This window comes from Theropithecus gelada, chromosome 18, assembly GCF_003255815.1.
Source record: "Theropithecus gelada isolate Dixy chromosome 18, Tgel_1.0, whole genome shotgun sequence".
Taxonomy (NCBI): domain Eukaryota; kingdom Metazoa; phylum Chordata; class Mammalia; order Primates; family Cercopithecidae; genus Theropithecus; species Theropithecus gelada.
The window spans coordinates 18,881,793-18,895,523 of record NC_037686.1 but is presented as its reverse complement, the minus strand read 5'-3'; the positions used below and the strand labels follow the sequence as shown (position 1 = coordinate 18,895,523).

General features: G+C 41.7%; 1 pseudogene across 1 annotated transcript; it reads left to right on the top strand.

The window, feature by feature from the left end:
• The first annotated feature begins 9,687 nt into the window (after positions 1 to 9,687).
• Positions 9,688 to 10,750, top strand: LOC112611376 (annotated as a pseudogene). The gene has a single exon (XR_003116642.1). The product of XR_003116642.1 is annotated as a ubiquitin recognition factor in ER-associated degradation protein 1 pseudogene (transcript).
• The last annotated feature ends 2,981 nt before the right edge of the window (positions 10,751 to 13,731 follow it).

Genomic DNA, 13,731 nt, shown 5'->3' with positions numbered 1-13,731 from the left:
TGTAACCTCAAACTCCTGGGCTCAAGTGATCTTGCCACCTCAGCCTCCTAAGTAGCTAGGACCACAGGCATGCACCACCATGCCTGATTAGTTTTATTTTTTATTTTTCTAGAGGTGGCAGCAAGGGGTCTCACTATGTTGCCCAGGCTGATCTCAAACTCCTGGCCTCAAGCAATCCTCCCACCTCAGCCTTTCAAAGTGCTGGGATTACAGGTGTCAGTCACCAGCCTAGACTTCTTGTTATATGATAAAACATAGTAAAATGAGATCCTTTATTGTTAAAGCTACTTTTGTTAGAGCTTCCTCTTCCTTAAATATGAAAGTGTTCTTCAGTATGAAAGTGTTCTTCTTTGGATTTTCATTGTCCTTACGATAAAATTAAAGCCCATTCATGATCTGGGCCCTGCAAATCCTCTAGCTTCATATCTCATTTCTGCCCTTTTCATCATCCCTACCACTCCTCTGCCCATCACACTCATATTGAACTTCTTTTGATTCTTCATATGAGTCACTCTCTCTTTCTCTCTCTTCCCTGCCCCCCACCCCAAGGACTTTAACCCAATCACCACAATGCCATCACTCAAACTTTCTCACCTTTTAAAAATGTAGTTCTTCAGAAAACCAAACACTGCATGTTCTCACTCAAAAGTGGGAGTTGAACAATGAGAACACATGGACAAAGGAAGGGGAACATCACACACTGGGGCCTGTCAAGGGGTGAGAGGCTAAGGGAGGGATAGCATCAGGAGAAATACCTAATGTAGATGACAGGTTGATGGGTGTAGCAAACCACCATGGCACATGTATACCTATGTAACAAACCTGCACATTCTGCACATGTGCACCAGAACTTAAAGTATAATTAATAAAAGAAAAAGTGTAGTTATTTTATGCAGAATATATTTTAACAGCTCTACAAAATGTGCCCTACTGATTATAATGCCCTACTCTTTCTACTCATTTTTCCCTCCTCCCCCAAAGGCAATCACTTTCACCTATTCTAACTATATATTTTGGTAATTACCTCTATGTTTCTAAATAATAGATTTGTGCTGCCACTTGCTGATTTTGTTAACTCTGGGTTTTAGACATTTATCTATTGACTTGACACTATTAAAGAAGAAGATTTATTGTGTTTCTCTCCCTTGTTTCCAACACGCAAATATATACATACACACTGAGCCATGGAGTTAACCCTGGTTTCTTTGCTTTCCTTGCATGAGTTTCCCTTTTTCCTGAAGTTAATAATAATATTACTTTTTTTTTTCTTAATTTTTTATGTATTTGTCAGTTCAACCTGCAAATCCTTCATCAGTTGTCTACATTTCCTCTTTAAAGGTTTGGACATAGCAAGCATTCTATCAGTTTTACCTTCCAAAAGAAACCTCTCTGACAGCCTTCCTGTTCCAACATGGACTGTTGGAGCTTCTCACCTGGTAACTGTCTGTCATCCCAGAATCTCCCGTCACCATCATCTTGGGGATTCCTTTCACCCCTCTCAAGTGTTTCTCATGTTCTCTACTTTCCTCTTCCTTTGTTTATCCTGAAAATTGATTTGTAGTTTTGCTGAGTATGGAAATTGTGAAGGCCTCTGGCTTCTAGTTGATGAGAAATCTGTTGCCATTTATCTTTTTAATCCTGGATCCTCTCTTTCTTTCTCTCTCTCTCTGTTTCTCTCTCTCTCTCCCGCCCCCCCCCCCCATTTTTTTCCTCTACTGCATTGAAATTTAAAAATGATATGTCTTGGTTCTGTTTTCATTCATTTATTTTGCTAGGCATTCAGTGAGCTTGTCAATGTAGAACACAAATCCTTTAATTCTGAGATATTTACTTGAATTAATCCTTACATCCTACTTTGCATTTTATCTACCTCTCTTCTTCAGCTCCTGTTATTCAGATATTGGGCTTCCTGTACTCTGTTAGATGCTTTACTTGGACATCTGATTATCCTTGGCTGTCTGCTCACATTTAAGTGGTAGAGACAAAATCCTCCAAGCAAAAGTGTGTGTAGAACATATGAACTGTGAACTTTAGGGTAACTGATTGGGCAGTTTCCCCAGCCATTAAGGTGGGGAAGACTTGATGTCAATATTTGCAGGTCTTTGTTCGTGGACTGGTCAGATTCCTCAGAGAAAGCTCTTCTGTCCCCTGCATGGAAGGTGAAGGCCTGGCTGCTGGACATCTGGAAGCTCAATGTGGGAAGGCGGCTGGGAGATGCTCTCAACATCCAGTTTTGTATACATGCACTTTATCTCCTAATTTTTTTAATGGTATCTCCATCTTCAACTGAGTCCAGTGTCTCTAAAAAAATAAATCCACCTTCTTCTGCCAGGGTTGGGAAGATCTATTGCCTGGCTTTATGAAGCTGGCAAGGTGATCTGGGAATCTGAGTACTTCAAAAGCTTTCCATCAATCCTCCTCATGTTAGTACTTCTAAGTACCCCTTCTGAGCTGTCAATCCTGAGGAGTAAAGTGTGTTGGATTTCACCTTTCTCTACTTTAGCTTATACTTCAGTTCTCTCTGGTCCTTCACTACTCACCCACCTACTTTCTAGGTTACAAAAGTTTGCAGCTATTGCCTTCTTTTTTGTTGTTCTCATCCTTTAGGGCTTAAGGCTTTTTTAAAAAATCGCTGTATAGTTGTTTTGTGGAGAACTTGGGAGGAAGTGAAAGTGTTTAACTTGCCAACCTTGCACAGAAAGCCTCTCATCTCTTCTGCCCTTGGAATAATGTTACTTCCTCTGAGAAACCCCCGAACCTAGGAAAAGTGCCTCTGCAACATGCCCCCTGTTAAAACCTTGTGTTCCTCCCACAAATATGTGGATGTGGGTGTGGTTGGGACCAAAACGCAAATTTATATTTGTCTATTTGTGTCCCTATAAACTTTTATTCAATGATGATAATCTCCTCCATCTCTGTAAGGAAAGTTGGTGGATCCCCACAATTTTCTGCTTACATGAAAAAGACAGTCCTATGATCACATTAACTCACAAAACTCAGTTCACTAACTGAAATGTGTTCTCCCCAAAATATTAAACAACTCCTCAAAATTTCTTCAAAGTTAAGAATTCTTCCGCTCTCTCTTGCTTAGGCCTACATTTGTCAGCTGCCTGCTGCCAGAAAGGGGTGTGACCAGCTTCTGCTCTCTCCCTGCTCTCCTCTTTCATGATGGACAGCAGCACATTCAGCTATGGACAAGAAGGGAAGGAAGCAAACCGTTGGCAGATTTAACAAATAAAAATAGTGGTTAGGTGGCTTCGAGATATCTGTGTCTAGCAGCTTATTAGAGCTGAAGTCTTTCCCTCGTGGGTTGGTGTTCTGTTTTTAATTTTTTGGAATTCTCATCCTTAGGGACTCTCTTTACCTGCAGTTCTCAAGATGAGAAGGGGATGCATTGATCTCTAAGTCCTAACATCAGCCCTCTCCCTTTGCTCCACAGCAGGAATTCAGATGATTCCAGTTTGGCCCTTTCTTCCATGAAAAACACTCACATGTCTTCTGATGAACTCTAGGCACGCAGGCTGATCCCTGTGCAACATCAAAGCAGTGTGGCATCCTTTCTGTCACCTTCTGGATTTCCCAAGGAAGAGTGAGACCCCAGTGCAAGGTTCCCCCTATTCCTAAAACACACAGAAAGCTCTCCAAGTGAACCTATTAAAGGATTGAGGGAAAGAATGTGGTGTTCTCCTCCCACCCTACCCCTTCGGGTAGAAAATTAGAGGCTTCTAAACATCATTTCCTCCAAGAAAATCTTCCTCAAATCCTTCTTTCTGCTCTGCAAGCTTGTACAACCTTCACCTGAATGAGGGGTCCAAAGGTTAAAAAACTAGTCCTAGTGCATTCATTACCTTATAAATCCTGTGTCACAGGGAACTTTTTTCACATTGACTTTGATTTCTCATGTCCATTATGTCAATGTCTTGATCAAAACACAGACAGAAAGAGTTCATTTTCAAAATTCTTTTTTACTTCATTGCTTGTTGTCTCCACCTGCTAGAAAACTCACTAAGCATAAGGACTCATCAGAGCATCTCTACCATCCAGCACGTGCATAGCACATAGATGGCAATCTATAAATAAATGTTGATTGAAGACTGAATGAATGAATGAGTTGGTCTTTACTGGTTTTCCCCAATGGGCTGTTACGTAACAAATGGTCAATTACTTCTCCATTCCCTGCCCAATAGAGGTATGAATTTTATCTTCAATTTGCAGATGTAAATTAAACAGAAAAAAGAGAATGCTAAGTCTTGAGGCAAGTTATTAATGAAGGTCTTTAAAATACCTTTTTCAAAAGATTTTAACATGGAATCAATATTCTTCTATTTCAAGTAGTTTAGGTGTTGCCCTGAGTAGACGGTCAAATGAAATATCTAACTACTGAGACAGTCCAACATCACAATGCCATAAAAATACACTTTTGTTTCATTTCTAAAAAGAAATTGAAACTCAATTAACATAAAATTAAGTTGATCAGGACTCTTATTGCTCACACCAAGTGAAACATGAAAAGTAAACAAATTATATCCTATTCTAAAATTTTATGATGCTATGATATGAATAGTGGAAAATAATTTGAACTTTTCAAATACTTCCAGCAAAATTTTGCAATTTCTAGTTAGCAGTTGGTACATAATTTATGTTAGAATTTCCATAATAAATGGTTCTCACCAGAATACTGAATTTGCTTTCAGTTATTCAAAAAGGAGTGAAACAGTCTATACAGGATCATAGGGAAAATTTTGGATCATATAAAGTTTACCTGAAGTAAATATCACCTAAAATGTGTTTTCTTTCTAACTCTATTATTTGGAATTCATACATTTATTGTATGTGCCCCTTCCTGCTTCCTAAAAGGATTTGAGCTAGATTTCAAGTTTTAAAAAAGATATCTGGGTACACAGGACAAAGATAAGAAATAATAAAGAATATAGAGAGAAGGGTGATTGTATATACAGAGTCAGAGATGAGATATTTGCTGCACTTCAGCACTAAATTTAGCTCTAAAATTTCTGATAATAAGTCAAAAGAAGAAATGTAGTGGCCTATATTAAATCTACCATAAAGTAAAATATAAATACCAGCTTTTCAAGAGTTACTATTTTAGTTTTTGTCCTAAATTCCAGGAATAATTTGTCCTATAAGTCCTTATAAAATAATAGCTAGCATATATTGAATATTTACTGTGTGCCAAGTACTCTTCTAAACTCTTCATATGTATTAATAATTTAATACTCATAACAGCACTGAAAGGTAGATTATTACCCCTGCTTTACAGGTTAGAAAGCAAAGGCACAGAGAAATCAGTCACCCATGGTTACAGCTAAAACAAAGCAGCAATAACCTGGACCCACGCAATCTACTTCCAAACTCCTGCTCCAAATTGCCACACTGCAAAAAATCCTCTTCAGTGACTCCACAGATGACCTAGAAAGTCTCCATTTCTTAAATCAACACTCAGAGCCAAGGGCATAATATTGAACCTAAAGCATTTTCACCATTAAAACTTAGCTCATTGAACTATTGGAACTTAGCTAATGACACACAAATTGTTCATTACTCAGTCCACTGTAGGAAACCTAAAGGAATAATAATTATTATTTAACTCAACATTTATTGAATGCTGACTATATAGCAGGCATTGTGCCAAATAGCTTAGATTCATTATACAATGCAACCCTCAATCAAGCTTATGAAGGAAGTATCTATTTACCTATTCACTCAAAAATATTGACCACATACCTTCTTTTTTTTTGAGACAGACTCTCACTCTTGTCACCCAGGCTGGAGTGCAGTGATGCAATCTTGGCTCACTGCAACCTCCGCCTCCCAGGCTCAAGGAATTCTCCTGCCTCAACCTCCCTAACAGCTGGGATTACAGGTGTCCACCACTACACCCAACTAATTTTTGTATTTTTGGTAGAGATGGGGTTTCACCATGTTGGCCAGGCTGGTCTTGAACTCCTGACCTCAGCTGATCTGTCCGCCTCAGCCTCCCAAAGTGCTGGGATTACAGGCATAAGCCCCTACACCTGGCCGACCACATACCTTCTATGTGACAAATACTGTGCTAAATTGGGCCACAGTGGTGAACAAAACTGGAGCTAATCATGATCTCAAAAGACACAATTATGAATACCATAGTTCCAAATGTTGAAGTCCTGAAAATATTATTATGGAAAAATAATTTTAAAAATTATTTTAAAGATACTTAACATTTTTAAAAGTGACTTTATTTGAGAAACATAAAGACACAACAGAATACTTCATAGGCCACTCTACACAATAAAATAGGCACTAATAATATTTTTGCAAGCATAAGCACTCAGGTATACTAATGATAGCCACATGGGTATAACAGTTATAAGCAGATAAACCATATTCATAAAGAAATAGATAAGTGAAATATACATATGCATAGCACTATGATAATTGTGTGCACTCAGCTTGATAACTACAGTCAGCTGAAGTACTATGACAGACAACCTAAGTCTTTTGATGAGGTCAATCGAAACCTGTGATGCGTCGCCACCACATCACCACCACACCATTCACCCAAAGAGCCAAGAGCTCAAGAAATTTTATCTTTCACAAATGTAGATGGACAAAAAGGGCATCTCTTCATTTACTGAAGGAGTTTCAATGTTTTTACGTATATGCACAATGCTTACACACAAAGCCAATGCTGTGATAATGCACCTTTGTGGAGTTAAATTTACAAAAAACAAAAATGCATAAAATGAAGAACTCTAAAAGTCTTTAGACAATTTATAGCTCCAGTACTGGAATGATGCAAAGATTAAATACATAGCATAGCGAATTGTAAAAAATAGTGCTGACAATTTAAAATTGTGGGGAAAAAAAAACTTGAAAAAAAGGTAACAGCTAGAAATTAACACCTTTAAAAAGTGTATTACAGGGATAAATTACGGGAAATTGCACAGAGATAGTCCACAAAAGCTGGTCCACTTTCACAATCATTGACTATATTTTGAAGTCTTGCATCTAGATCTGGTGGGGTTTTTTGGGGCTTATTTATTTTGTTTGTTTGTTTTTCTTTTAGGACATGGCTCTCCTCAGTGAATACATTCACGTTCATTTTCTATGTGGCTCTGCCCTTTCTGGAATTCTTCTACAATTTTATATACATTGACATCAGCGTTCCTATTCGATTTTCCCATCTTCTTCTGTGCTCTGCCTCTATGTTGTTTTGGGCATGCAGAAATCCATTTTACATGCACTCATATACAGACAACTGTGTTGGAAACAATACTGTGATCCAATAGCCTAAGTGTCTTCTTATCTTACTGTGTATATAATTATTTCCTCACCAGTCAGTAACTCCTCTGGCTTCTTCAGCCAAATGTGGTTTTAATTTATTAAAAGTTCCTGCAATGTCATCAGGCGGAAGAAATGCCATGCTCAAAAATGACAAATTTTTAAACTAAAGTTTTTGTCCTTGCCATATCATATAACCAATCCATTCACTTGAATTTTCCACCAAATGCATTGAGCTGAGCGGGAAAGACAAACTTTATTTTTAACAACTAGAAATTCACTTTTAGTAGCTTTGAGCTCACCTAATTCCAAATCTGTGATTATGGTTTGGAAATTCAATTGAAATTAATTTTCTTCCACATAAAGACAATAACAAGGTAATAGTTCCACCTAACACGTAACTGTATTTATTTTCAGAATTTTAGACATTAGGGATTTTAGACTTTTGGGAGTTTGGTCTTTCAGAATTTCAACATTCGGGATTATGGCTTTCAGGACTGTGTCTTTTGGGATTATGATCCAAACCCAAACAAAAAAGGGTAGTGCTGGAGGCATGCATAAATTAATCACAGATAAACATAGAACTACAATAGAGATGCTGTGAAGAAAAGGCACAATGTGTTATGATATCATTTTCATTATCATTTTGAAGGGGCATTTGAAATGCTATCTGTGTGGGAGGTAAGTAGGTGAAGAGGAAGGAGGAAAAGCCTCTGGGATCTGAAAAAGCATGAAAAAACCCCGAGAGAACAAGAGCAAGAGTGAAAAACAGTGACAGAAATTAACTTGCCCAGCATCAAGAGCTATTAAGGGAGAACGCCTGGATTCAAGTCCAGGTGTCTGCCACATCCAAGTTCATGCTGTTAACCCTCACATTACAGTGCTCCCAATGCCCAAGGGTGTCTCTCTTATATAACCTTTGGGAGCTAAATGGCAGTCAACTCAAAACCGAGTTTTTGAATAGCACTGCATGTGCACATTGAAGGTATTCTTCTGGTATTTGAAAAAGATCTCTCCATTGTGAGTTGCATCATTCTTTCATTTAATTTTCACTAATTCAATTACATGCATTGGCACTAAATTTTTTTTTAATGTATAGTTAACAGTAAAATTGATTTCACCCAGCATTGCATGTTGAGTATGAATGTCTTAGAATGAGAATGAAATTGCAACATGGATCATTCATCCTGTCAGTTTTATCCCAGCCAGCCTCTCCTGGGGAGAGCCTCTCATTGAGAGATCCAGGGCTCTGGGGCTTCTGGACACACATTCTGCAACATTTTCCTTAACCATAAACTGCATTTCCAGAACAAGCACTGTCCTTTCCACCTCCACGCCCAAGTGCAGGCGTCTGTGCCCTCTACCTGGGCGGTGCCTCCACCCCTCTTCAGCCAAGCAGATTCTCTGAACTTCTACCCGAGGGCTGCTTTTCCTCACCACTGTTCATGCTGTGTCTTCACTGTTCTGCACAAACTGGCTGTATTACATGTTTGTTCCCACACTAGACCTTGAGTTCCTCAAGGACACTAATAACGCTCCACAAGTGTGTCTTCCTAAAGCCCAGTGGATAGCAGGTCTTCAATAATTGTTTGTGAATTGATGAGAGAAAACATATTTACATTGATAATCTGTTTATCCAGGGTATACATGGCCTTCGTGTGGCCAGGGAGAGACTCTGAGCACACCAGGCATGTCGACAATGAGCTTTCTTTTCTTATCCGGAAAAGATTCCAATGTTGAAAGGAATTGCTTGTCTGTTAACAAGTCTCTGGTCAAAAGGCTCACAGGTCAAATTCTAGACTCTGGTTAGAGCCTGAAAGACTGTACCCACCAGTGTACTTGCCACGTAGGGGTTGGGCACACCCAAGAGACTGCACCCCCACACCAATCATGGTAATTCCCAGGCTACAGTGTGGGAGGGGCAGGCACCAGAAATGGCAAGCCATTGCCTGGGACCCTAGAACAAACATTTTGGAGTTTGTGCTAAGAATGGGCACTCTGGCCAACTGTGGTGGCTTACACCTGTAGTCCCAGCACTTTGGGAGGTCAAGGCAGGAGGCTCACTTGAGCCCAGGAGTTTCATACCGGCCTGCGCACATATCAAGACCTCGTCTCTACAAAAAAAATAATAATAATTAGCTGGGTGTGGTGGCACATGCCTGTAGTCCCAGCTACTTGGAAGGCTGAGGTAGGAGAATCACCTTGAGCCCAGGAGTTCGAGCTGCAGTAAGACATGTTCCCACCACTGCATTCCAACCTGGGTGGCATAGCAAGACTCTGCTCTCTCTTTCTCTCTTTCTCTCTCTCTCTCTCTCTCTATATATATGACATTTTTTGATGAATTTTATGCTTAAGGAGATCTGCATTCTGATCGTTTAGAAGTCAAGGTTAAAAACAACACACTGGGGCGTTGGTGGTGGCGGTGGCCGCGAGGAGAGAGGTCAGTGGGGTGCCTTCGTTGCATTGTCTGAGAGAAAAGGCATCTCAAGGTGGTGTCCATCATGTTCTCTTTCAACATGTTCAATCACCCAATTCCAAGGGTCTTCCAAAACCGCTTCTCCACACAGTACCGCTGCTTCTCTGTGTCCATGCTAGCAGGGCCTAATGACAGGTCAGATGTGGAGAAGGGAGGGAAGACAATTATGATGCCCTCAGCCCTGGACCAACTCAGCCAACTTAATATCACCTATCCCATGCTGTTCAAACTGACCAGTAAGAATTCGGACCGCATGACACACTGTGGCATGCTGGAATTTGTGACTGATGATCTGCTACCTCTCACACTGGATGATGCAGAACTTGCTCTTGGAAGAAGGCAGCCTGGTCCAGGTGAAGAGTGTCAACCTTCAAGTGGCCACCTACTGCAAATTCCAGCCTCAGAGCCATGACGTCCCGGACATCACCAACCCCAAAGCCGTATTAGAAAACACAGTTAGGAACTTTTCCTGTCTGACCACTGGGGATGTGATTGCCATCAACTATAATGAAAAGATCTACAAACTCGAACTGTGTGTGATGGAAACCAAACCTGACAAGGCAGTGTCCATCACTGAGTGTGACATGAACATGGACTTTGATGCTCCCCTGGGCTACAAAGAACCCGAAAGACAAGTCCAGCATGAGAAGTCAACAGAAGGTGAAGCCGATCACAGTAGCTATGCTGGAGAGCTGGGCTTCCGTGCCTTCTCCAGCTCTGGCAATCGACTGGATGGAAAGAAGAAAGGGGTGGAGCCCAGTCCTTCCCCAGTCAAGCCTGGAGATATTAAAAGAGGAATTCCCAATTATGAATTTAAACTTGGTAAGATAACTTTCACCAGAAATGCACGTCTCCTTGTCAAAAAGGTTGAAGAGGATGAAGCTGGAGGCAGATTCGTCACTTTCTCTGGAGGACAGTTGTTGCATAAAAAGGGAAGAAAGCCCTAAATGAGGACTGTTGGATGGTTGGAAAATAATAAAAGAATTAATTGCAACATCTTGGCTTTTAGTTACTGGCACTGAAGGGACGAGCCTCATTAGAGAATATTCTGTTACTCAAGATTTGTTTGAGTTAAGAATTACCAAGTTTGACTTGGAAGTGGAGCAGCAGGACTTTGTAGTTGTATGCTTGATTTGGAGAAAGACAAAGAGCTGTCCCTGAGGGCCTGGAGGCAACTGCCTCCTCACCTCATGCTTTCAGCTTGAGTGGGGCTCCCACTGCCTCAGCAGGAGCAATTCCGAGTCCCTAATTCCATCAAAACTGATGGAGGTGACTGAATTGTCTAACATGAAGTGTTCTTTCTCTTTCTTCATTTATCCTTTCTTTTCCTAGGTCAATTGCATAGGTGTCAGTCTTTGGCCCAAGAAAAGGGTTTAACTAGACATGCGTTCTCTAAGTAGTGGCGGTCCCACTACTGTGGCTGCAATTTAAGTATTTGACAAAGAGTGTTTCTATTTTTATTTTACATATTTTTTTCAAAAGCCCACTCCTCAGAAGAACCTGATCTGAATGAGTTTGCACTTTTATTCTCATTTCATATGGACATAATTGGCTCCTTAGTGAACCTGTTCATAGTAAAACTCCATGCAGAAGCAAACATGTGAATGTTAGAATGAATAAATGCTAAAGAGATGCTCCTCTTTTTCCTTCTTCCCTACTCCTCCACTCCCAATTTTAATTTATTAAATTATCCAAGCTTCAAAAAAAGAAACACACACACCCACACACACACACACACACACACACACTGAGAGTTGAACTAACTTGTCACCAAGAGAAAGAGAAAAGGAAAATAACTTAAGCACGAAGACATAGAGGGATTAAGGCAATCTTTCTAGCAACTGAAAGACAAAGATGGTGAGAGGTGGATCCTGGCCCTGGGGCAGGAGGAAATGTGACTGAAAATCTAGGCTGGGAGTGATACTTGCATTTGATTCAGCTACAAACTTCGCTGCTGCTCAGTTAGAATCAAGCAGCTGACTAGGCCTCAAGCCCCATGATCATTTGAAGCTTCTCCTAATGTACAGGACACTCCAACCTGGCTGGGCATCAGCAAGGACCTCATCACAGAGGGGAGGAGAAAGGCTGGAACCAGGCCGGGTGTGATGGCTCACGCCTATAATCCCAGCACTTTGGGAGGCAGAGACGGGTGGATCACCTGAGGTCAGGAGTTCGAGATCAGCCTGGCGAACATGGTGAAACCCTGTCTCTATTAAAAAAAAAAAAAAATTAGCTGGGTGTGGTAGCACGCCTGTAATCCTAGCTACTCAGGAGGCTGAGGAGGAGGATCACTGGAACCCAGGAGGCAGAGGTTGCAGTGAGCCGAGATCATGCCACTGTCCTCCAGCCTGGGTGACAGAGAGAAACCCCATCTCAAAAAAAATTAAAAAGACTGGAACCAAACAGGAAACTTCCTGCCCAAGGTCCTCCTAGGCAGAAGAGGCAACCCCAAAGCAGCAGGCTAGGTCTGTCTCTCCCACGTGGTTTAGGTTTGTCTCCCATGTGATTTAGGTCTGTCTCTCCTGCGTGGTTTAGGTCTGTCTCCCATGTGTAGTGTGTCTACCCCATGTGATTTAGGCGTGTCTCTCCCATGTGGTTTAGGTGTCTTCCCTGCATGATTCAGGTTTGTCTCTCCCATGTGGTTTAGGCGTGTCCCGTATGGTTTAGGCGTGTCTCTCCCACATGATTTAGGTCTGTCTCTCCCACGTGGTTTAGGCGTGTCTCTCCTGTGTGGTTTAGGCGTGTCCCATATGGTTTAGGCGTGTCTCTCGCACATGATTTAGGTCTCTCTCTCCCGCATGGTTTAGGCGTGTCTCTCCCATGTGGTTTAGGCGTGTCTCTCCCGTGTGGTTTAGGCGTGTCTCTCCCACGTGGTTTAGACATGTCTCTCCCACGTGGTTTAACCGTGTCTCTGCCACGTGGTTTAGGCGTGTCTGTCCCGCGTGGTTTAGGCGTGTCTCTGCTACGTGGTTTAGGCGTGTCTCTCCCGCGTGGTTTAAGCGTGTCTCTGCCACGTGGTTTAGGCGTGTCTCTCCCGCGTGGTTTAGGCGTGTCTCTCCCGTGTGGTTTAGGCGTGTCTCTGCCACGTGGTTTAGGCGTGTCTGTCCCGCGTGGTTTAGGCGTGTCTCTCCCACGTGGTTCAGGTCTGTCTGCCCCGCATGGTGTGCCTACCCTGTGTGGTTTAGGCGTGTCTCTTCCACATGGTTTAGGTCTGTCTCTCCCACGTGGTTCAGGTCTGTCTCCCCGACGTGGTGGGTCTACCCTGTGTGGTTTAAGCATTTCTCTCCTGCGTGGTTTAGGTGTGTCTCTCCCGTGTGGTTTAGGTGTGTCTCTCCGTAGTTTGGTAACCAACACAATATTGTCTTGCACAATTTTTTTAAAAAACAGCTGCCAGGGTTCACAGTTTGGGAAATTTTTGTATAAAAATTAGACCTCTAAATTCTTAAAAATTGGGTTATGAGGCCACACTGGACCTCCATCCTCACTGGCAGCCATCAGCTGGAGCCCAGTTGCTTGTGGTCCCTTTGAGTGAACTGTGACTCTGGATATATACTCTGTCCCTCACTCCACACTGCCTCTTCCACCAGATTCCCTTGACTCATGTATGTCACATGCCAGCTTCGTAGAAGCATTTGAGATTGTGTTCAGCGACCAGGAGGCAGTAAGGCAGGGCTTGGAGCATTCGGTTAGAGCAAGCTCTGTTGCCACCAAAACATAAATTAACATTTGGTTTTGTCCTTCTCCCCTTTGAGAAAGAGTCTGTGGAATTGATTTGCAGGTGCAGCAAATATATCTACGTGCAGAATAAAACCAAGTGGAGAAACTAGAATTCCTTTCAGAGATGGCTACCCTAAATAAGACAAAGAGGAGAAATTCTTCAATGTGCCAAGAAGAAAGGAAGAATGGGAGTGAAAGGGTGGAGCTAGCAGACAGAGGGACAAAGAATGTGCCCTATGATATGACTCCTCCCAGTGACC